We start from the raw sequence: 24,264 nt of genomic DNA, 5'->3' as shown, positions 1-24,264 counted from the left end.
GCCAGCACTGGTGAATCAAGTCAAACTTCAAATCTCTCCAACCTCCTCTTCCACTGCATCTCTCATTCAATTTCACAGCTCAAAAATTTTAATTTTGCCAGTTCTCAGTATATTCAAGGTCCAACAAAGAAACAAGACCAAACTAGGTGCATAAGTAGGTTTCAACTCCAATTCAATGCTAATGGCTGTCACACATGCTGTGTAGAGAAGGATACTGAGTCTATAACAAAGTTGAACACGACCTGAGCTGTAATAATTGCTTAACGACATTGTCTGTATGTACTTGTGTGGTTCTAGAGGTGGTGGACGGAGAAAGTCTCAGCATGTATGTCATGTGAAGTGCAGCACCTAAAAGAGACCTCCATGTTTGTTCTCTGAGTTCTTTTCTAATATTAGAACTCCTTAGAAAATGAAGGCACGATAGGAAGATTGCGCCACTGATGCGGGTCAACTCTCACTGTTCTCTCGTATCTACTGTTAGACTGTCACTCCCTGGCTCCCATTCTTTGAGTTCTCTGGGTCTTCAAATAAGTTGTTCAGTCATTTATAATGCTCTTCACTCACATTTCCATTTGTTACAATTCCTTTAAGAACCAATCTCAAATGTCATCTCTTTAGGAAAACTTGATACAAATCATAATAATAACAGTTAATATATCTTGGATAAAAACTAGGTACTATTCTACTAAGTCTATAAAGTGAATATTATTATATCCATGTTTAAGATGAAGAAACAGAGTCAAATGACTAGCTCACTTCCTAAAGTAAGTCCAGTTACTAAGAGCAAAGTCAGGTTGCAAACCCATCTGGGTTCGAATATGAGTCTCTTGTTCTTAATTTGTGTTCTGATGTTAAAATGCTCTATGTTTAATTTTTTAAAGATTATTTATTTATTTTGAGAGAGAGAGAGAGAGAGAGCACATAGGGTAGGAGCAGAGACAGAGGGAGGGAGACTTCTAAACAGGCTCCGCGCTGATATAGTGCAGAGCCCAATGCAGGGCTTGAACTCACAAACTGTGAGATCACAGCCTGAGTTGGAATCAAGAGTCACATGCATAACCACTGAGCCACCCAGGTGTCCTTGTGACTCCTTAGGTTTAAATCACTGCCTGCACAAACTTTTCTTAATTTCCCCAAGTATATCATGCCTAGATTTGAAATGTTCTCTTCTTTACTTGGAAGGGTCTGCTGAGACCCTTGACATTTCTCTTCTTGTATTATCTTGTGTAATCTTCCTTTACTCTCTACATCTGGTGGGCTGCTTGTGACCTCCCTGAGGGCTGGGGCCAGGTCTTACTGTCTTATTTAAAGGATCCAGCATTCCGCCTAATAAATGTCTAATAAATAACCGAAGAATTGATGAGCACTCGTCTGAGTGGACTTTTAGAGAGCCTGACATAAGAAATTTTTCTGCTTATATTAGGAGAGTGTAAGGAAAGATGACTTAAGTTAGGCATGTGTTAGTTACCTTTAATCCTCCTAATTGAGGCTTTAGCTTAAAGTTAAATTCCAATATGATTAAAAGTGCAGTACTGATCTCACACGCCATTCCGGCCGTACGTCAATGCTCACCCACTGGGAGTATCAACCTTCCGAAGGTTAAAGCTAATGTCTGAGGGAGGAGCACCACTAGTTAGTGGTGCCAGAAGATTTAGGCCTTGGGGATCTGCACAAAACAACCCGCCCCTTTTTTCACACAGTGATGTTACCACTTGCTAATCAGTCAACAACTGGCCTCTGCGATAGAATTTCTCCTCTGGATTTGCACAGTTCATAAAGGCAGAACTGTCAGTGGACTTTTCCTTTACAAAACACCATCAATTTCCATGAAAGTGTTTATTTAGCTTTGGGGACAGGAAATGACTGCACTCCCAAACACGGTGAGATAGGGTGACGCTGCAATTTCCTGGTCATTATTTGAGGCACGATTGAGAACACAGTATACCTCCATTCATTAATTCAGAATGTTTTGATACTATCTATATACCTATAGTTCTCTCTCTCTCTCTCTCTCTCTCTCTCTCTCTCTATATATATATATATATATATATATATATGTTTCTGTAATTCTTTTTATGTACGTATAGTAATTTATGAGATGTTCCCAAACGCTGCCCAAATAAGAGAAGACTCGGCTGAAAGTGACTCCAACGTTGAAGAAATTGTGATCTCACACAGCCACATGGTCTGTACATAGGGGTCAGTTAATTCAGTGGTTTGGTAGAATCATCAAGGACCCACGTTGCTAACATCTCTTTGCTTTGCCATTCTCATCATGGTAGACTTTGTCCTCAGCTTCCCCACTCAAGATCTCAAAGTGGGTGCTACAGCTCCCAGCTTCACATCATCATACCACCAGGTCAGAAAGGAAGAAGGGAAGGAGAGGGTAGTGTTGTACTGTTGTTAGTTGGAGAAGCGATTTGTCTGGTTAATTTCAATACAGAATGAGACTCTGGCATGCTAACTAGTGCCCCCTGAGAGCTGTTGGCGTCCTCCAAGTTTTTAGCAGGCCTGGTAGCATCCAGCCACCTGAGACTGAGCCATAGCAGGTTAGTGATGTTCTTAGCTGTCCAGGGTCACGCACTACACTGCTTGGCTCAGCGTGTGCCTACCCTACCCCGGCAGGCACAGGTAAGCCACTGAATCCCATTTGTGATGGGGATCCCAAATTGACTAAAGGAATATAAAATACTATTAAAGTCTGTTTACTAGTTTCGAATATACCACAAGTAATACAAATTCAGTCATGTTTAGAAGGGAAGAAGTCTGGTTTAAAATGTTTACTTGAGGGCAAATCAATACTTTCAGCCCACTAACAGAGAGTGTATTTATTTAGTCATGGCTCCAATGTATTAGAAAACACTAACTAGCCAAAACACAGTTACTATATTTTCTAAAAATTTTAATTCTAGATAGAAGTCTTAACTCATAAGCAGGCTGTTTTGACAAATACTTTTTAAGGTCTTAGTATTCATTGTAATAATATTTTGCTAGGTTAATTTATAAAAATGGATACACAATTTGCTTTAAGTTTATAATATATTAAAGTTGAATAAATGCTATGTCACTTTAAATAAATATTGTAATTTTATTTTATTTAAAAAAAACATGTTTTTTAAAAATTATTTTTAAATGTTTATTTCTGAGAGAGAGTGAGCGTGAGCATGCGAGGGGCAGAAAGAGAGGGAGACACAAAATCCAAAGCGGGGTCCAGGCTCTGAGCTGTCAGCACAGAGCCTGATGCAGGACTCGAACCCATGAGCCATGAGATCATGACCTGAGCCGAAGTCAGAGGCTTAACCGACTGAACCACCCAGGTGCCCCAAACCATGTTGTTTTTTAGCCGTGAATACTTTCTAGCAATCTGTAGCAAGAGTCTCTCAGTATTATTAGCAAAGACAAACAATCACCATGATTGGAAGATTAATCAAGATTCTAAATGATAGAACAATAGAAATCACCCAATCCGAACAACAGGGAGAAAACAGAGTGAGAAGAAAATGAACAGAGGCTCAGGGACCCCTGGGACTACCAAAAAAAAAAAAAAAAAAAAAAAAAAAAAAGAAAGAAAGAAAGAAAGAAAAAGAAAAAAGATACAACATTTGTGTCACTGGAGTCTCACACGGAAAGACTACAAGAACACAGCTGAAAAAGTACTCAAAGAAATAATGGCTGAAAGTTTCTCAAATTTGGCATGAGATACACCTACAGACTTGAGAAGCTCTAAATGGGGTGGGGGGGGATCCCAAGGAAATCCATTCTCAAACACATAATGAAACCTCTTAAAACTGAACACACAAAAAAATTGTGAAGGCAGACAGAGAAAAGCAATGCCTTTCTTTAGGGGAAAAATCATTACAATGACAGTCCATTTCTCATCAGGAAACATAAAGGTTACAAAAAAGTGGCACCATATTTATCCAAATGCTGAAGAATCCTAGATTCAGTGAAATACCCTTCAGAAATGAAGTGGAAATCAAGACACCCTCAGATAAATGAGAACTAAGAGATGTTGTTACCAATGGACCTGTCCAAAGAGAATGATGAAGGGAAGGTATCTAAACAGAAAGAAAACCATGAAAAAGACACGTTGAAAGGGAGAAGGAACACAGTAAGCAGAAACATGTGTGAATACAATAGAGTTTTTTTTCCTTCTGAATTTCTAAATTACATTTTCTGAATTATGCAATTTGAAGCAAACATTGTAACACTGATGTGGCTCTGAATGTTTATAGAGGAAATATTTATGAAAACTATTTTACTAATGGGAGGAAAGTAAAGCGTGGTAAGATTTCTATACTTCACAGATACTTTTATACTTCGCAGGTGAAATGAGGACTGAAATAGACTGTGATCAATTGTATATAATGTGATGTGATGTAATGTAACACCCAGAGCAACCACGAAAAAGTTATGGTATTTTGAGTGCAAAATATGCACTCACAAGCATTAAAGACAAATCAAAATGAAATTCTAGAAAATATGCAAGTGACCTACAGAAATACAGGGTAAGAGAAAACAGGGACAAAAAAAAAAAAAAAAAAAACCAGAGAGAACAAACTCAAAATAAAGGTGGCACTGAATTACATAGTGAGAAAAAGAACCTTCCCTTTTCTTCTAAAAAAAATTTTTTTAATGTTTATTTATTTTTGAGACAGAGAGAGACAGAGCATGAATGGGGCAGGGGCAGAGAGAGAGGGAGACACAGAATCGGAAGCAGGCTCCAGGCTCTGAGCCATCAGCCCAGAGCCTGACGCGGGGCTCGAACTCACGAACCGTGAGATCACGACCAGAGCTGAAGTTGGACGCTCAACTGACTGGGCCACCCAGGCGCCCCAAACCTTCCCTTTTCAATTCCTCTCAAACTTCTGATCAAATCAGGCAGAAGGGCCAGTTGGATGACAGGAGTCTTTAGCACTTCTCTGATATTGCTAACCTTTCCTTTTCTAACCTAGAGAGAGCAGGTCTCAGATTTGGAGACGTGACTGATCACAGTATTTGGTGGTAGTATTTGGCCATAACTGTATAACACTGCGTTTCACTGCATTTATTTGTAAGGTCACCTTCCTTATTGCAAAAGATAGAAGTTTCTATACAAGAGTCTCATAAAAGGTTTCTTCTTCAATAATTAGGGAGACGTGCTAGATTAACCTATTGAAAAATAATAAATACATAATAGTCATATATTCAAAAAGAGCAAATATCAGAAAGACCGAAGTTTGTGAACTCATTTTGGTAAAGTGGCAAAGCCATTTATTATCATATATAAAGTAACCAAACATTTCTGTACTAAATATTCATTATTCTGTACTAAATATTCATTATTCTGCACTAAATATTCATTATTTGTATATATATGTGTGTGTACCTATATATGTGTGTATACACACTTGAAGTCATCTTTATTTTTTATCGAAGTATAGTTGACATGCTGTTTACATATTTTTAAGCCCATTATAATGTGAACTCCTTTAAATCAGAAAAGATATCAATTTTGTTTTCTTAGCACTTAGTCTTATATTTGCCGCATAATGTTCTCAGTAAATGTCTGAGTTAGTATCTAACTGAATAGCTCCAAAGGGAAGCATAGAAAAGTACGAGTGAACTCCACGCCTTTGCTATGCTTCGCCTCTGGCGGGCCAGGAGTATAAACGTTCTAAATAACATACATGCTTGAGTTTTTTCTAAGTGTGGGTTTATGTATGCATGGGGCCAGTGCATCTACAGCTAAGAAGATGAAAATGGGTGGTATCATGGCACTTCAACAGCACCAACGAGAACAAAAATATGAGTGCTTCCTGATATTTCAAATCCAGTTTTTATTAAACTACATTTGGTTTTCAGAAAGATTAAATATTTAGCATAGACATATGTCCATTTATGTTATAATTTTAATCAGGTACTATATACCAGGATCTTACTAATTTTTAAATTTTGGGGGTTTTAAGCATGGGGCTTATTCTTGAAGAAGATGGCTATATTTACTGAAAATTATTATTAGCTAGGTTGATGAAAAATAAATTCTGCACGTATGTGTGTGTTTCTGTATATATCTGTGTGAATGTATTGTGTATTTAAAACTTTAAAACTCTTGTTTTAATCATGTCCTTTCTACTTACCTAATGAACTTAAAAAGTGGAGAAAAATCTCTCAGAAGCTAACCTCTCATTATTTCTGGAGATAGCATATTTTCTCTTATAATATAAAATGATCTGAGGATATGAACAGTCCCTTTTCACAAAGGAAAAAAATCACTCTGTGTGTGTGTGTTAGTGCACATGTGCACGTGCACGAGTGTGTGTATATAACAGCCAAGTTGCATTTATGGCTTAGAGTGTATGGCAATCCTTTCTTACTTAGGCAAGTTTGTTAACACTCTCAGATGCAAACAATATTAGAGATGAATGACTAAATTTTCCAGATGTGGCCTGGACAGATTTGCACTGGAAATAGGTAAATATCTTAAAAGTTAGCATATTATCGTGCTGTACAAAATTGCTATTAAGTGTGTGAAACCAGCTGTTTTTCAAAACCTCCTGTTTGAAATAACCTTGGCAGTATTACATACTTAGCAAACTCCTTTTCATACATAAATACAAAGGTAGATTTTGATCTGTTCTTGTGCAAACTATCACAGATTTGGAATATGGTCTCTCTTACTGAAATTTATTGTATTGCTCTAAGATTTTGTGATGCGTCAGGGAAACAAAATGAGTAATTTACTTCTGAAGAATAAGAGTTCTTTCTCTGAAGACTAAAGTAAGAAGTTAACTTTTACATTTTACTCATTTGAACGTATAAAGAACAATTCCAATTAATTTTTAAGGAGTGAAAATTTGTGATATACTATAGATGTCATGGAGAAAACATTACACAATGTCTTGCATAGCATATTCTGACAATTTCATATTCCCCTACTTCTAGGAACAATGGCTTGTTTCATGTTTTACTCTAATGACCATTTCAGAAGAATGAAAGACCGTATTTGTGGGAAATGACATTTCAAAACTGGGAAAAAGGGAAGAGCATATTCATGAGGAAAGAATGATTCATTTTAGAAGATAATTCTTTCTGATGCACAATAAATTAGAGTTAAATATATAGTTTATTTCTGCATTCAATCAGTAATTATTGAGAGCCTACTATGTGCAAAGCTCTGGTTTATCAACGTTATTTTGGTGAGCAACACAGAAGAAATTCTCCTCTATACAGGACTTCTTTATGGAGAGAAGTCCAATTATAAGCAGGGGGAACCATAAGGTCATGTAAGGTAATAACTATAAGGTAATAAGGTAAGTCATGAGAAGTACTATCAAGAAGAGAAAAGAGGCTGATGTAATAGCAAGTGATTAGTAGAGAGACAGGGCGTTATATCTATACTAGAAGTCAAGGAAGGTACTATGGTCTGACTGTAGGAATTTAGATAATACTTGGTACTTTAAGGGTACTGCATATCACAACACACACCCACACCCACAAATGCACACATACAAATCTGTTTAAAAAATGCACACAAATACTTGGGTGCACTTGTCACCTCACATCCATTAGTGCAAGCACAATGTTGGCTTTGACCTTAAACACCCATCTTTGGGACTAGTGTCATTCAGGTCCCTGGAAAAGGCTTCAACTCTCTTCGCCTTATGTTCTCTAAAAACTACAGTGGAGGTTTGGCATTGTCCACCATTGATGTTGAAGTGGACACTGTTTTGGAGTCTATAGGAGATTTGGGCGACTGACTTACTGAGGCAAGAAAAAATACAAATTCTGCCCAGTTTAAATTTTTTTTAACATTTATTTATTTTTGAGAGACACAAAGAGGCAGAGTATGAGCAGGGGAGGGGCAGAGAGAGAGGAAGACACAGAATTTGAAGCAGGCTGCAGCCTATGAGCTGTCAGCACAGAGCCCGATGTGGGGCCCAAACCCACAAACTGTGAGATCATGACCTGAGCCAAAGTTGGATGCTCAACTGACTGAGCCACCCAGGCACCCCAAATTCTGCTCAGTTTAATGTATAGATTCTTTCATAGAAGGAATCATTTCTTAGTACAACACCTGGTCTATTTTCTTGCTAATTGTTTTTTAACTTTTGTTTCTGGATATTGCAAATCAGGATAGTATTTGCTACATATGCATATACACATGCATCCATCTTCATCTGTATCAGTATATGTCTGTATCACCTATATATGTATACCTATGTGTAGAAGGTCTAATGTAATATGTATATGTCTTATACCAATTTTTGAATTGAGATATAGATATTCTATAACTCTAGAATTGAAAAAGTTGTAATTTTGTTATTTACTACTTATTTAAATATATGAATTTAATATTTAGTTAAAACAAATTTTTTAAATAAAAAATGTTTATATGAATATATTAAGATGTTATATATTTTTAATTTTAAATTGATAGCCATAAGTTACTATTTGCCTTTTGTCTTTCTAAATTTAAAAATCTTAGTTAAAAATTAACTATTCAAAAACATGGCAAATAATATTACTGATATTTATATTTAAATGTTTACAACATTGACAAAAGCATATTCCAATATTATGTATTTTAAGTATGTTCAAAAATGGTATACTTCTACACTATTATGTTAACGAACTCAACTTTAAATAAATTATGTACTCTAAACAAAACCAATTAAATATTAATTTTGATCCTTTTAATCATTACTGTGAATTTGTTCCAAATTGTACAAACACACTGAGTACAACAATACAATGAACTGTATTGCTAAAATGAAGGCAAGGAAATTAAATTCATGGAATCATTATATGTTTATAAAATATGCATGTCTTTATTCTATTACCAATCTAAACATCACCAGCCCTTCAACCAGAACACCGAGACATGCAACAGTAATTACATTAAATTCAATTATCTGATACTTTGCCCACCTGCAATCACATAAACCCTATTGCTCTACATAAGGACATATTTGGAGGATTTAACAAAACACAACATACTCTTGTTAGCTTGTTAGCCGGTGATTTAGACATGAGGTCTGTGAGTTACCCTAAGCCCAACAAATGTTGGGGTAGACCTGCCTGTAAGGCAGTATGTCAGCTATGCACAGCTCTGAGTGCAACGAGAGAAAGATGCTTGGTGTGTAAGAAAAACAGCAGAAAACGGTGTGACTAATGCCCGGATTGCCGCGGAGAACAGAGAAGAGATGAGACGGGAAGCAGTGATCCAGAGCAGATACGGTAGTGGTTGGCACTAGACTGGTAACCGGGTAAGTGGAGGAAGATGGAATTCGCACGCACTTTGGAAACATCGTTGACAGGACTGCCAAAAGATCCCATACAAGATATGAATAAAAGAATCAAGATGATTCTAAAGTTGTGTTTCTTGAGAGCAAATAGAAGATAAACTCAGGTAATGCACCCATTTACCAATATGCAATCAATAATTACTCCGAAGATTGTATCTATAAATACGTGGAAGGGTGGATGGCCAGCAATGGAAAAGTGGTAACAGTAACAAAAACAATGATGCCTAATGTCTGAATATTCCATTGTACTTATAAAGGATTCACTACATTGTCTCATTTGATGCCCATCACAATTCTCTGGGGCTACTTATTTTCTAAATGTTACAGATAAAATTATTGAAAAGATCTATTGCTTAAGTGCCTTATCCAAGATTCCAAAGGTTCAGATCTAAGGAAGGAGTGGGGAAAAAGAAATACCTAGAGTAGATTCCTGTCTCAGAATTTCCTACTAATGTTGACTTAAGAATTGTGTTCCACACTTCTGACTTCAAGTATTACTCTTTCTACTATACCACAGGCCGCATTACATACAGTGCATGAGGAGTTGACTATCTTAGGCTTTCAGTTCTAAATGTCTAATGGTTTGTGTGCTTTACCTTGGATCCTAAAGGCAGCAATAAAAACCTGTCTATAGAAATTGCAGACACTGACTTTTCTCCCTACCTACAGTGAGGAGGTTTCTGCATTCACCTTAACTTTATAGCACCATGAGCATTCTATCACTCACTCGCTTTATCTGCAAACCACATTATGAGCTTCTATAAGTAACCTTTAAAAACATTTTTTTTTAAGTTTGGTTCTTAAAAATATTAGAGCCTTCAATGATTAGCTTAAGCAGTACCAGCCTTGCTGCCCACAGTTCCCTGATGTTGCATCCCTGTCTTCAAATGAGGCTCAGTAGATATAATAACAGGTGACTGTGTTCCTTTATATTTCATGAAGATCGAGTTTTAATGAATCATCAGTTTTGCAGTATAGGCAACTGGGTCCACTCTTCAAAAGGTCACCAGAGTGCTGTCATTCTTTGTACAGGTATTTAATCTCTAAGTAACTGATGCTGTATTTAAATATGTACAGTATTTGACATTAGGTTTTGTACTAATAAATGTTGGAGGGCTAACCACTGGCAAAATCTGATCAGGTAATGGCTAAAGTAGAAATTTGTAATAGTACTAAGTGTATCAACTAAACCTTAAAGGACAAGTTTTGACTGAACATAGACAAAATGGAGGGCAACTTTATTTCTATTCATGTTTATATTTTCAGAAATGATAGCTTACATGATATTTTAGGAAAGTCTGAACCTGTCATCTTGATGTGAAATACAAAATTTGTACTATATAAATGTACTATAACTTAAAAGCAATGTAGCTATTTGAAAATATCGCTGATGTAGGGTAGCTCTCTCTTTAAACCAAAAAATTTGACTATAGAAGGATAAGTCACATTATAAATTATAAAGTTGCTAACTCTTATCTCATTATTAATGTTGATCTTTACCAATAATATTCTACCATAAACAGTGGCTCTCTTTTGGTGATGCTCTTGCCATTAAACAGAGCTTCTTAATCTTTTTTGGTGTTTGTAGATCATTCTGAATGGAATAAAATTTACGGACACTCTTAGAAAAAGCCATGTGTATCGCAGTAAATGAATTTTGCACAGGGTTCACAGAAATTCTTCCCTTAGAGAAGAATCCTCATTCTATTTAATGACCTCCATTGGTGACTTAAGAATGTTTTCTTCTTTATTTCAAATAGAAACTTTTATTACTTATTACTGTTCAGATATTACTATCTGCAAGGTTTTGGGGCATTTTGTTTGTTTGCTTGTTTTTTTTTTAAATTTTTAATGTTTAATTAATTTATTTATTTTTGAGAAAGAGAGAGAGAGCGTGCAAGTGGGAGAGAGGGGCAGAGAGAGACAGAGGGAGATAGAGAATCCAAAGCTGACTCTAGGCTCTGGGCTGTCAGCACAGAGCCTGATAAGGAACTAGAACTCACAGACTTTGAGATCATGACTTGAACTGAAGGCAGACACTTAACTGAATGAGCCACCCAGGTGCCCCAAGTTGTTGTTCTTGTTTTTTAACATACCAAGTCATAGTATATCATGAAAGGAAGTAAGAAATTGTACTTTAATGCCAGTCACCAAATTTTCTACTACAATACTCCAAGCTGACTCTTAAGATTGTAAGTGTGTATATAATCTAAATAAATGAGTTAGTTGCTGATGTATAAGAATACACTGGGGGGTGCCTAAGTGGCTCATTTGGTTACACTTCTGACTCTCAGTTTCAGATGAGGTCATGATCACAGTTTGTGAGTTCAAGTCCTGGATTGGGCTTTTTGCTGACAGTGTGAAGCCTGCTTGGGATTCTCTCTCTCTGCCTCTCCCCCCACCCCTTAACATAACATAACATAACATAACATAACATAACATAACATAACATAACATAACATAACGTAAATAAACTTGGCCTTGGTGCTGCTTTGGGAATATGCTTTTCTTCTTTTTCATCGAGGTACATGTTACCTACAGTTGAATGCATAAATATTAGGTCTACAAATTAGTTTGACAAATATGATCATCGGTTTAATTAATTCACCAATCAAGATTTCCTTCAGCTCATGGTATTCTTTTCGTCCTTTTCTATTCAATCCTAAACTCCTGTGGGCACCTATTGTTCTTATGTCTCTAAATGAAATAAAATATAGTAAATTTTTTGGACTGGCTACTTTCATTCAACATAAAGGGTTCGAGGTTCATATATGTTATGAAGTTCACCAGTAGTTCATTTTACATTGCTGAGTGATACTTTAGTTTATGATAATCTTCCAGTTGGTTCATCCTTTCTCCTAATAATGGACATACCAGCACATATTTCATTTCTCAAGGGTGGAATTATTGGGTCATAGGATTAGTGTAACGAACTGTCAAAAAAGTTTTGCAAATGACTGTACACTTTAACCTCATTTCTTCATGTCCTCACTGAAGTTCGATATTATCAGGGCTGTTGAGTTAGCTATTCTGCTTATTGTAGAATACTTTATCATTGTTGTTTTACTATGCATTTTCTAGATTATTAACAATGTTGAGTACCTTTTTGTGCACTTAGGGGTCATCCATATATACTCTTTTCAACTTTTGCACATTTTGTTTTAAACTGAGACGTCATTCCTTCTACTATTGATTTGTGAGTTCTTCGCATATTTTGAATATAATCCTTTGTCAGATATTTGCCTTGTATTTGTGCCTTTTGTGAGTCAATGGTATGTTTTCTTACTTTGTTAAGAGTGCTTTGGGGGGCACCTGGGTGGCTCAGTTGGTTACGCATCCGACTCTAGATTTTGGCTCAGGTCATGATCTCACGGTTGGTGAGATCAAGCCCTGTGTTAGGCTCCTTGCTGATAGCACAGAGCCTGCTTGGGATTCTCTCTCTCCCTCTCTCTCTGACTCTCCTCTGCTCATGAGCATGCTCTCTCTCTCTCAAAATAAATAACCTAAAAAAAAGTGTTTTGGATGAGTGACAGTTTTTAATTTTGAAGAATTCCAATTTATCATTTTCTTTTATGCTATGTGCCTTCTGTGTCCTATCAATATTTGCCTACCCTAGTCTTGCAAACATTTTGTCCCTGTTTTTTGTTGTTGTTAGAAATTTTACAGCTTTTGTTTCTACATTTTAGTCTAGCATCTATTTCAAGTTAATTTTTATATATTTTGCATAGTGAGGATTGGGATATCTTATTTTTCCATATGGGTATACCTATATACTTTTAGATACTTTTACAAAGATAAATTAACAATATATGTTCAGAAACTGTTTTGTTTCATTAAGATAAAATCCCACACTGTCTTGATACTGTAGTTTCATATGAGTTTTTGAAATCTGGTAGTATAAGATCTCCAACTTTATTCTTTCTTTTCTTTCCTTCCTTCCTTCCTTCCTTCTCTTTCTCTTTCTTCTTTCTTTCTTTCTTTCTTTCTTTCTTTCTTTCTTTCTTTCTTTCTTTCTTTCTTTCTTTCTGTTATTCTAGAGCCTATCTTTTCCATATAAACTTTGTGATCAGCTTGTCAATTGCTGCAAAAATTTCATGGGATTTTGACTGGTACTGAACTGAATCTGGGAAGATCAACTTGAGAAGAAATGACCTCTTCATAATATTTAGTCTCACAATTCACAAGCATGGTGTGTGTCTTCATTTATTTAGGTCTTTGTAAATTTCTCTCAACATTTTTTATAGTTTCCAGGGTACTTGTCTTGCATCAATCCTTGAAATTTTCTCTCTAAATATTTTATACTTTTTGATGCAATTGTGAATGACATTTTAAAAATTTGTTTTCCAATTGGCCACTGCTTATATAGACACACATTTGACTTTTTGGTATATTTACCTTGAAATCTATGATATTGATAATTTTGCCTATTGTTAGCTTTTTTGTATATATCAAAGAATTTTCTTCACACAAAGATCATTTCATTTGTGAACAAAGGCAGTTGTAATTCTGTCTTTCCAGTCCCTGTGCCTTTTATTTCTTTTCTTGCCTTATTATACTGGCTAGGACCTATAGTATAGTTGAATAGAAGTAGTGCAAATAGGCACCTTCCCCCCCGCCCCCTCAATCTTGTAGGGAAAAACACTCCATCTCTTCCCTGTTAAATACGATGTTATGATTGTTTTGATAGATCCTCTTTATAAAATTGATAAAGTTTGTTTTTATTGATCTTTGCTCAGATATTTTATAATGGGTAGAGGAAGAGCTTTAAAAGTGCTTTTCCTTGGAAGACATCCAGATGGCCAACTGACACATAAAAAAATGCTCAACATCACTCATCATCAGGGAAATACAAATCAAAACCACAATGAGATACCACCTTACACCTGTCAGAATGGCTAACATTAACAACTCAGGCAACAACAGATGTTGGTGAGGATGCGGAGAAAGAGGATCGTAAGGAACGTAAGGGAAGGGAAACAAAAATAATATAAAAACAGGGAGGGGGACAAAACAGAAGAGACTCATAAATATGGAGAACAAACTGAGGGTTACGGGAGGGGTTGTGGGGGCGGGAAAGCTAAATGGGTAAGGGGCATTCAGGAATCTACTCCTGAAATCATTGTTTCACTATATGCTAACTAATGTGGATGTAAATTTTAAAAAATAAAAAATAAAATTAAAAAAAAGTGCTTTTCCTTGGGGTGCCTGGGTGGGTCAATCACCTAAGTGATGGCTTCAGTTCAGGTCATGATCTCACAGTTCATGAGTTGGAGCATCCCATTGGGCTCTCTGCTGTTAGTGCAGAGCCCACTTTGGATCCTGTCTCTCACTCTCTGCCCCTCCCCCACTGATGCGCGCGTGCATGCGCACACGCTCTCTCTCTCTCTCAAAAATAAATAAACATTTAAAAAGATGTTTTTCCTTCAGCCATTGAGATGGTCATCTGATATCTTTGTGGGTTTTTTTTCCCTCTGTTATTTGGTAGATTGCATTAATTGCAATTGGAATATTTAACAAATTTTGCATCACTGGAATAATTCTGGTGTAATTGTGATATACTATGTTTTAAAGTTATTGCTGCATGTTATATTTTCAAATATTTAGTTAAAAACGTTTTCATCTGTGTTCACAAGAGATATTGGCCTTAGTTCTCCTTGTTTGTAATATGCTTGTCAGATTGGGTATCCAAATTTTTCTGGACTCTTAAAATGAGTTCAGAAATGTTCTCTAATGCTCTATTTTCTGAAATAATTTATCTAGAATTGATGTTAATCTTCCTTAGGTGTTTGATATGAAAACCAGTGAAACTCCCTGGGACCAAAGTTTTCCTTGGGGAGGAGGTTTTATATAAAAATTCTATTTAAAAAAATCAGATATAGGACTATTTGGATTTCTGATTATTGAGTCAGTTTTGATAAGTTGCATTTTTCAAAGAATTTGTTTATTTCACCTAAGCTGTCAAATGTATCACCATAAAGCTTCCTACACAACTCTCTTATCTTTTAATATCTATAGGATCTGTGGTGATGTCTCCCCTTTCACTGCCAACAAAAGAGTGTGTTTCTTCTCAATGTTTTCTAATGTCATATTTATTAGGATTTAAAAATTTTTGTTAATATTTTCAAAAAAGTAACTCTTACCTTTCAAAATTTTCTCTATTATTTTTTACTTTCTATTTTATAAAGTTCTGCTTTTTAAAATCATATTTCTCTCTATTATTTAGTTTGTATAATCCTATTGATGTGTCTTTAAATTCAATGGGCTTTTCTTCTACAGTGCCCAATCTGCTATATGCTCATCCAGTGAATTATTCATTACTGACATTCTGCATTTTTTCACTAGATTGTTTTTTATACAATCCTCTTATTTTTCCAACTACATCACAGCTGAATCTAGAATATATTACATGCTTTGTCCAAAAGAGCTAATAGATAGCTCACATTTATTTAAACCAGAGGTAGAAATTCTGCCTGATCTCAACAATGTATATTAGATATAAAACAAACCATAGCTCTCTTCTACTATCATATCTTATGTTCTGCTAAGGAAAGAGGTTGAGTGAATAACATTTTACCATATTCACGTACTTTTAGTGTTGAACATACACCAAAACACACTAAAAAGTGAAAAGCTGAATCAATTTTTAAAAAAATAATCCAAATGAAATGAAAGGATCATGCAAGGTGTTAAAATGTCCTTAGGCAGTATTTTTTTTTTTTTACAAACATCTGTTTCCAATATGAGACATAGTTTAGGAAATCGGTCACATTAGAACTAAGACCATTTTTTAAAGCTTTTTGTTAAAAATTCGTATGTGACCCAAACACATTAACAAACACTGCAAGCCAGTCAGACCTCAACATAAAGGGTGAGTATTCTCTAAGGAGGAGATGATTGCTTTTTGATGTTTTTAGATTTAGATTTTAGATTTTAACTTTAGATGAATAATGAAATAAAAATCTATTCAGCCTGTACTTCGTGAGTGTATCTCAAACTTTAATCCTTTTAAGAGCCATTGAGAGAATTAATCATGCAGTTTCCTAGGCATGATTGAGTGGCTCTAGAGTGACCTCCAGGAACGTTCACTTTTAATTAGACTTCCAGGTTGTGTCTTCAACCACATGTCCTCAAACCATTGAGTAGGAGACAATTAATACTAGATCCCATTTCATAGTTAGAAAAGTCCCATGAGATCAGCAATACCATCTTGAATTTAAAATAGACCAAACTGATGTAAAGGTCATTAAAAGGTAAAAAAAAAAAAAAAAAGATGTGAGCCCAATATTTTTTTAAGTTTATTTATTTATTTTGAGAGAGAGAGAGAGAGCAAGCAAGCATCAACAGGGGAGGGCCAGGGAGAGAGGGAGAGAGAATCCCAAGCAGGGATCAGTGCAGGACTTGAATTCACACTCACAAACCATGAGCTCATGACCTGAGCCAAAATCAAGAGTCAGATGCTTAACCAACTGAGCCACTTAGGCACCTGAACCCAAGTCTTTTTTGTCTCTTATGACCATGGTCTTTTAATGAAACACAAACCTTGCTTTCTAGCCAAGTATAGAGTGTAGCTACACCTTCTTAATTTACCAAAAGGCTTAACCCTCAAATCAATGCAGTCATCTTACAAACTCTGATTTCTTTAGAACGCAATATTAAGAGTCCTTTAAGTCAACCTTGATAATTCTTTCTCCCTTAGTGCCTTCATCCTCTTTCATTATCAAGAGGAAATTTTGACTTTACATCTTAAATATGCCTTGAGTCCCTGCACTTCTTTCTATCTGCAACACCATTATCCTGATGCAAACTACGATCCTTTCTCTGAACAGCACTTCACTGACATCCACTCATGTGTATTTTCAGTCTATTGTCCGCATTGTAGCTGAAGTGATCATTTCAAAATGCCCATCTGATCATGTTTAAAATATTTCAATGGTTTCCCATTATTTGGGGAATAAAGAACATGTCTTAATATGGCCAACATAACCCTACATAATTTGTTATTTACTTTTTCTCTAGCCTCATCTGTACCAGGATTTCTCTCTCTCTCCACTATAGACACTTTGGACTTTTATAGTTCTAAAATATGCCATATTCCCTTCCACCACAGGGCCTTTGCACATGCTGTTACCACAAGCTGAAACGCTCATTGCCTCATCTTTATCTAATAATCTTTCATTTTGAAGGTGTGAACTCAGTTATTACCTCCTCTTGGAGATCTGGTGGATCTCCCTGAATAAGTCAAATTACCCAATTATAAGTTTACAACTCACTATGTACCTATTCTTATTAATGTTTTCATTATTTATTTATATCTGCTATTATAGTAGGTTGTAGACTTAATAAAAGCAGACAAAACTTAATTTTGCTCCCTATTTTCAACACTTATCCCAGTGCTAGAACACACGAGGAACTCAAATATTTTATGAATGATCACATCATTTAATTAATTATCTTAACAGTGAGCTTCTCGGCAACAAAGACAATGTAATTAAAGAAATATGGATTTGAGGGTCACCTAGGTGTCTCAGTTAAGCGTCTGACTTCAGTTCACGTCACGATCTCATGGTCTGGGAGTTCCAGCCCCACACCGGGCTCTGTGCTGACAGCTGGGAGCCTGGAGCCTGTTTCAGATTCTGTGCCTCCCTCTCTCTCTCTGCCCCTCCCCCACTCATGCTCTGTCTCTCTCTGTCTTTCAAAAATGAATAATGAAAATTCCTATTTCTCAAAGAAATTTAAATACTGCCTAGAAAGGAATATTATAAAATACCTTACTTAATTTTTTCCATAGGAAACTATAGTTAAGTCAGAATAATAGAACAACAATTATAAAGTATAAAGTATTTGTGCTAACAACACTTAGAATTAAAATACAATCTAACTTAAACTATATTTAAAAGATGTTAAAGCTATCTCCAAGAATAAAATTCCTATTATTTCCTAGAAAATATCATGGTGACTCAGGGGAATTAGATGAAAACCCAACAAAGTCATCTTTTGGTGATTCAGTATTGGATGGGTTATTGGAATCTGTGACCAAAATACATCTGTGGACACAAATACAAGCTCAGCCTTATTCTTTTCCTTGAGCCAGCCAAGCACTGCTTATAAATCACCCAGAAGCAGCAATAATGGGGTATGTCTTTTCTGAGGACCCACTGTTCATAATGAATTTTCCCTAGTTAGCCCTTAAAATATCCAAGAAGCAGATTCTTGAATTTTTCTATTTTAAAAATAAAGTAACTGCCATTTTAGTTATTCTGAAGTTGACACACAGAATGCCAAAAAAGGTATGTATGAAAAGTACCATTTACCAAAATACCTTCCTCAGAACACGAGTGACAGGTAAAGATGTTAACTGTTATTCTTTATTAAAAAATTTAAATTTTGATCCCTGAGAAAATAAGTTGAAAACATTAACTCAGTTTCTTTATTGTGGGACTTCTGAGAAATGAGTTTGATGTTTTAATATGCATTGTGATCCTCCAAAGAAGAGTTAAATGGAGCACAGAATTTCCTATATTCATTTGGCCTCTTAAAATATTAATGCAGTTCAAGAAATATTTCAAGAAACTCTCATGGCTTGTGGAGCACAGTTTGGGACATTGTGATATTATAATGTATGTGGTTGAAAACCATATAAACAGAATGTCAGTATTTTCTCTCACCTCGAGTCTCAACTCCTTTTGGCATGTTTGGGAAAGGCGTTGGAGGGGAGCGGGTTGTTTAAATACTGAGTTTTTAAGTTGGCTGTGAATATGCCGAGTTTTATAATTTTCTAAATAATTTTCTGACTTGTTTTCCCTGTCTGAAGCTCGGGGAGATTAAAAAGACCCTAAGCTCATTGTCTAGAAGCCAATGGGCACAGAGTTTTAGTTAAGCAAGATGAATAAATTCTGGAGACGTGCTGTCCACTATTGTTCCTGTAGTCAACAATACTGTATTGTACACTTAAAATGTAGAGGGTAGATCTCATGTTGTGGTTTCTACTGTGATAAAATAAAATGAAATAATAAAATAAAATAAAATAAAATAAAATAAAATAAAATAAAATAAAATAAAATAAAATTTGTGAGCTCAAGGTGCATATAATTTGGAACAAAACAAGATTTATCAGGAGTGCTTGGGTGGCTCAGTCGCTTAGGCGTCTGACTCTTGATTTCAGCTCAGGTCATGATCTTATGGTTCATGAGATCAAGTCCTGCATCAGGCTCTGTGTGGAGCCTGCTTGGGATTCTCCCCCCTGCCCCCCACCCCTCCTCCACTTGCATGCTCTCTCTCTTTCAAAATAAATAAATAAACATTTAAAAAACCCCAAGATTTATCTGACTCCAAATACTGTGTTTTTTCTACTAAAGTTTAGATATATTCATGTCACTGCCTTTTACTGGGATGCAATTCCACAGAATGGTTAAGAACACGGACTTTGCTCAGGAATCCCAACACTAACAAGATGTGTAAACTTGTGATTTACGTACACTAAAAATTCAGTATTTTGGGGGTGCCTGGTTGGCTCAGTCGGTTAAATGCCTAACTTTGTCTCAGGTCATGAACTCATGATTTGTGAGTTCGAGCCCTGCATCGGGCTCTGTGCTGACAGCTCAGAGCCTGGAGCCTGCTTTGGATTCTGTGTGTGTCTCTCTTTCTCTGCCGCTCCCCCACTTGCACTCTGCCTCTCTCTCTCTCAAAAATAAATAAACATTAAAAAAATTCAAAAATTCAATATTTTCATCTATACAAAGAGAGAAATAATAGGATCACCATGAGTATTAAACAAAATAATGAATATAAAAAGGCCCAGTGAGGGGCGCCTGGGTGGCTCAGTCAGTTAAGCCTCTGACTTCGGCTCAGGTCATGATCTCACGGTTCGTGAGTTCGAGCCCCATGCCCCATGCCCCATGTTGGGCTCTGTGCTGACAGCTCAGAGCCAGGACCCTGCTTTGGAATCTGTCACTCCCTCTCTCTCTGCCCCTCCCCTGTTCATGCTCTGTCTCTCAAAAAATAAATAAACGTTAGAAAAACACTTAAAACAACAAGGCACGGTGAGTGTCCCCAAACAGTCACTAGCACTCTCATGCATACAACCTGCGGTTGGAGAAATTGTCTTATGAAGACAGTTTTTATACATAAACAAAACATGGAGAATTGAGATGTTTATTCCAAAAAGTCAAACAGCAAATATTTAGAAAAAAGCATGTTAAAGTATTTTATTCGCCGTTTACTGGGATTGTCGTCTCTCATTATTTGTTATCAGGGTTTTTTAACCCTGGGGATTAAAGAAGTTTACGACCAGATAAGTCCATGGCTAGTAAATCATAAGCAAATTTTTATCGGTACATAGCTATAGGCATTGTCCCTCTCACAGAAGTTTTAAAACTTTTTCCAGATTCTTCACCCCTGAAATTTAATAATGTCTTACTTTTATTTCCATCCACATTATTTGTTTTGATATAGGTTACATGGCAAGATTTTTTGTCCTATGTAAATGAAACCATTTCTTCAACAGTGTTGAAGTTCCCAGGTCTTTTTCTGTAGCCATATCAACTTTCAGGTACTACCTTTCAATAATTATTGGCAATACAGAAAAATGTAGGTGACATTTTGCAAGCATTTGAATGTCAGGTTGACGATCAATAGGCTGCACTCTCACATACACACACACACCTGTGAACAAAAGAGTGATTTGATAATATCACCGTCTACTTGGTATTTGATGGAAAAAAAACACACTAAAAATACAGCTTATAATGTGTAAATATAAGAAAGAACTGGTTTAAGAGGAATAGTTCTTTTTAGTTAACAACATAGTAAGACTGCTTACTCTTATTGTCCATCTTCAAGAGCACTGGCAAAGTACATTAAAGAAAAAAGGTGTGATATTCATTTCAAACTCAGATATCAAGCCAGATATTGATTGTTGTTGCTTAGAAATATCTTATACACTTCCTTGTACCTCATAGTAAGACTCTCAGAAATAGTATTTAACAGACTCGTTGGCCAGCAGTGTTCTATTAGGTCGGCCAAAGGGAGGCATTCATTTGAGATCTGCATGGCAGAAGAGAAGTAAGTCATTATTTTATGGCAGCAGAAATCAGTGATCAATTCGTCCATGACAGACAGTGAATGTGGGGTTTGTTTCCTGGTTTCCTGATTCCTTTTGAGAATCTGCTACCCCAGTGCTACAGGAAACGGAGACCATTGATGGTCACTTTGATGCTGCCCTTTGATTTCCAGAATTCCTGAAAGTGCTCTAACCATCCCTGCTCCAGACTATCGACAAAAATACGAGTCTAATACCATATACTGAATTACATTTTTTCAAAGATATCTAGAAGGGCTTCTATTTTCTAGAACAAATTTTGATTATTATGGACAGCGTAATAAAAACAGCAATTGAAATAAGGAGAGTGAACACAGCACCCCCCTGGAGCCTAGGAACCTGGGATCTTGTTTTAATTTTCCTGTTAAAACTTGCTAGGTGACACATGATTTTACCTTCCAGGGCTCAGTTTTTCCATCCATGGTTTCAGATGATTTCAAGGGTGAATTTTTCCAAACATTTAAGGAAAAGATTTTAAAAAAAGGAATGTTTCCCATTGAATCTTAAAAGAACACTGCAAGAGATGAAAACTACAAGCGAATTTCTCTCTCCTAAACATAGGCATAAAACCCTAAACAAAATATTAGAGAATCAAATCCAGTGATATACAAATGGCTAGACCATCACAGCACAATCAGGTTCATTGCATGAAAGCGATAGTGATTTAACATTTGAAAACAAATCAAGATAATTTATTATATTATAGAATAAAGGAGAAAAAAAACATACAACCATCTTAATGAATGCAAAAAACTGACAAAAGTTATAACCCGCGTGAGAGAAAAACTCTTAGAAAGTAACATCCTTAGTCTGTTAAAATGTCAGTCAAGTAAAAAATAAAACAAATTACGGAAAGAGCTTAAATGTCCACCAACTGACGAATGGATAAAGAAGATGTGCTTTAAATATACAATTGAATACTCCTTGGCAATGAGAAAGAATGAAATCTGGCCATTTGCTGCAACCTGGATGGAATTGGAGGGTATTATGCTAAGTGCAACAAGCCAGTCAGAGAAGGACAGGTATCATATGTTTTCACTCCTATGTGGGTCTTGAGAAACTTAGCAGAAGACCATGGGGGAGGGGTAAGCCAATTTGACAATAAATTATATTTAAAAAAAATAAAACAACAGATGTTAAATTTTATAGCTAAATTTTAATGATTTCTTTTTTTTTTAATTTTTTTTAACGTTTATTTATTTTTGGGACAGAGAGAGACAGAACATGAATGGGGGAGGGGCAGAGAGAGAGGGAGACACAGAATCGGAAGCAGGCTCCAAGCCCAGAGCCCGACGCGGGGCTCCAACTCACGGATCGCGAGATCGTGACCTGAGCTGAAGTCGGATGCTCAACCGACTGAGCCACCCAGGCGCCCCAATTTTAATGATTTCTTATGGAGCTTGTGAGCAAGACAAGAATCGTTATCACCATCGCATGCAACTTTGTGCTAGGAAGGCAGAGCCGACGCAATGGCACCCAGCGTAGCCCTTCTATATAGTCAGTTCTCAACCAATACCAAGAAGATGCTAAGTACTGCTATTCATACCACAAATGAGGTAAATAATGAGAAATAACTGATTTAATCTAGCTGCTGGAGGAAAGTATGTTAAGGTTGTAAGATGAGAAAACTGCTTTCTTTCCCTGATCACTTTTACTATTAAAAATAGAATCCATTGTCTTTATCCCACAGATTGAATTTTAAGTCAAAATGTTCTTTGTTTTACAGTTTTAAATAAAAACTCCAAATAACTTTTTTTAATATTTCTTTATTTTTGAGAGACAGAGAGAGAGCATGAGCAGGGGAGGGGCAGAGAGAGAGGGAGACACAGAATCAGGAGCAGGCTCCGGGCTCTGAGCTGTCAGCACAGGGCCTGACGTGGGGCTCGAACTCACAAACCAGGAGATCATGACCTGAGTCGAAGTCAGACGCTTAACCGACTGAGCCACCCAGGCGCCCCAAAAAATGTTTTTTTAAAGAGACTGCTATAAATCACATGAGTGAAGGCAAAAACGAAAAATCTGTACAATAATATACAGACCACAGTCTGGGAGAAAGGCCATCTGTATAACATTATCACTTAGCTGACACTGTCATCCAATTAATGCTATCACTCCAAAGTAGGAGCTCAAGATGGCATGGGGGTGGGAATTTTAGGCTGTGTTGGGGATTTGATTTAACAGAGCAGGACAAAGTTCAGAGGAGAAGTAGGTAAACGAAGCCTCAACTGTTAGAAATTTGTTGGTCATACCTTTGCTTTAAAGAAGTGTGCATTTCAGATGACCTGTATCCAGCCAAAAATAATATAGGAAAAGCCTTGATAGTGACACTGTTTACAAACACTAAAAGTTTTAAAGATTGAAATAGATAAACCTTTCGTTTAAAAAAGCATGTTTATTTGAAAAATATAGGAACAAACTAAAGAAGGGAAAATTCATCTATAAATCTATTATCTCTGGTAACTATTGTTACCACCATGTCCTTGTGATATTTTTCAAACATATTCAGGATTACTGTGAGTTATTATAAGTAAAAAAAACAAAAAAGGAAATACGTTTGGATGTGACTTCTTCCTTTTACTATGAGTTCACAAAGTGAAGAAAGGTACTCACCAGTGTAAACCGAGAAAAATCTATAGGATCAGACATCAAAGTGAAGATAATCTTTAAAATTTTTGTAACAATCTTTAATTTTTTTAAATGTTTATTCAGTTTTTTGAGAGAGAGAGAGAGAGACAGAGCGTGAGTGGGGGAGGGGCAGAGAGAGAGGGAGACAGAATCGGAACCAGGCTCCAGGTTCTGAGTTGTCAGCACAGAGCCTGACAGGAGGCGCAAACTCACAAATTGCAAGATCATGACCTGAGCCGAAGTCAGATGGACGCT

At 36.2% G+C, this 24,264-nt stretch overlaps 1 long non-coding RNA gene across 1 annotated transcript in view; it reads right to left on the bottom strand.

Annotated features, from left to right (window-relative positions):
* Positions 1–485: 485 nt before the first annotated feature.
* LOC109273211 (uncharacterized) overlaps positions 486–24,264 on the bottom strand; it is a 124,433-nt gene continuing 100,654 nt past the window's right edge. Inside the window, exon 5 of the long non-coding RNA XR_002082919.1 lies at positions 486–584. This is a non-coding gene — a long non-coding RNA (uncharacterized LOC109273211). The remainder of the gene's footprint in view (positions 585–24,264) is intronic.

Source organism: Panthera pardus, unplaced genomic scaffold (assembly GCF_024362965.1).
Source record: "Panthera pardus isolate Hobbes unplaced genomic scaffold, ASM2436296v1 HiC_scaffold_7, whole genome shotgun sequence".
NCBI classification, from domain to species: domain Eukaryota; kingdom Metazoa; phylum Chordata; class Mammalia; order Carnivora; family Felidae; genus Panthera; species Panthera pardus.
The sequence above is the reverse complement of the archived record's forward strand: the minus strand, read 5'-3'. Positions and strand labels throughout refer to the sequence as shown.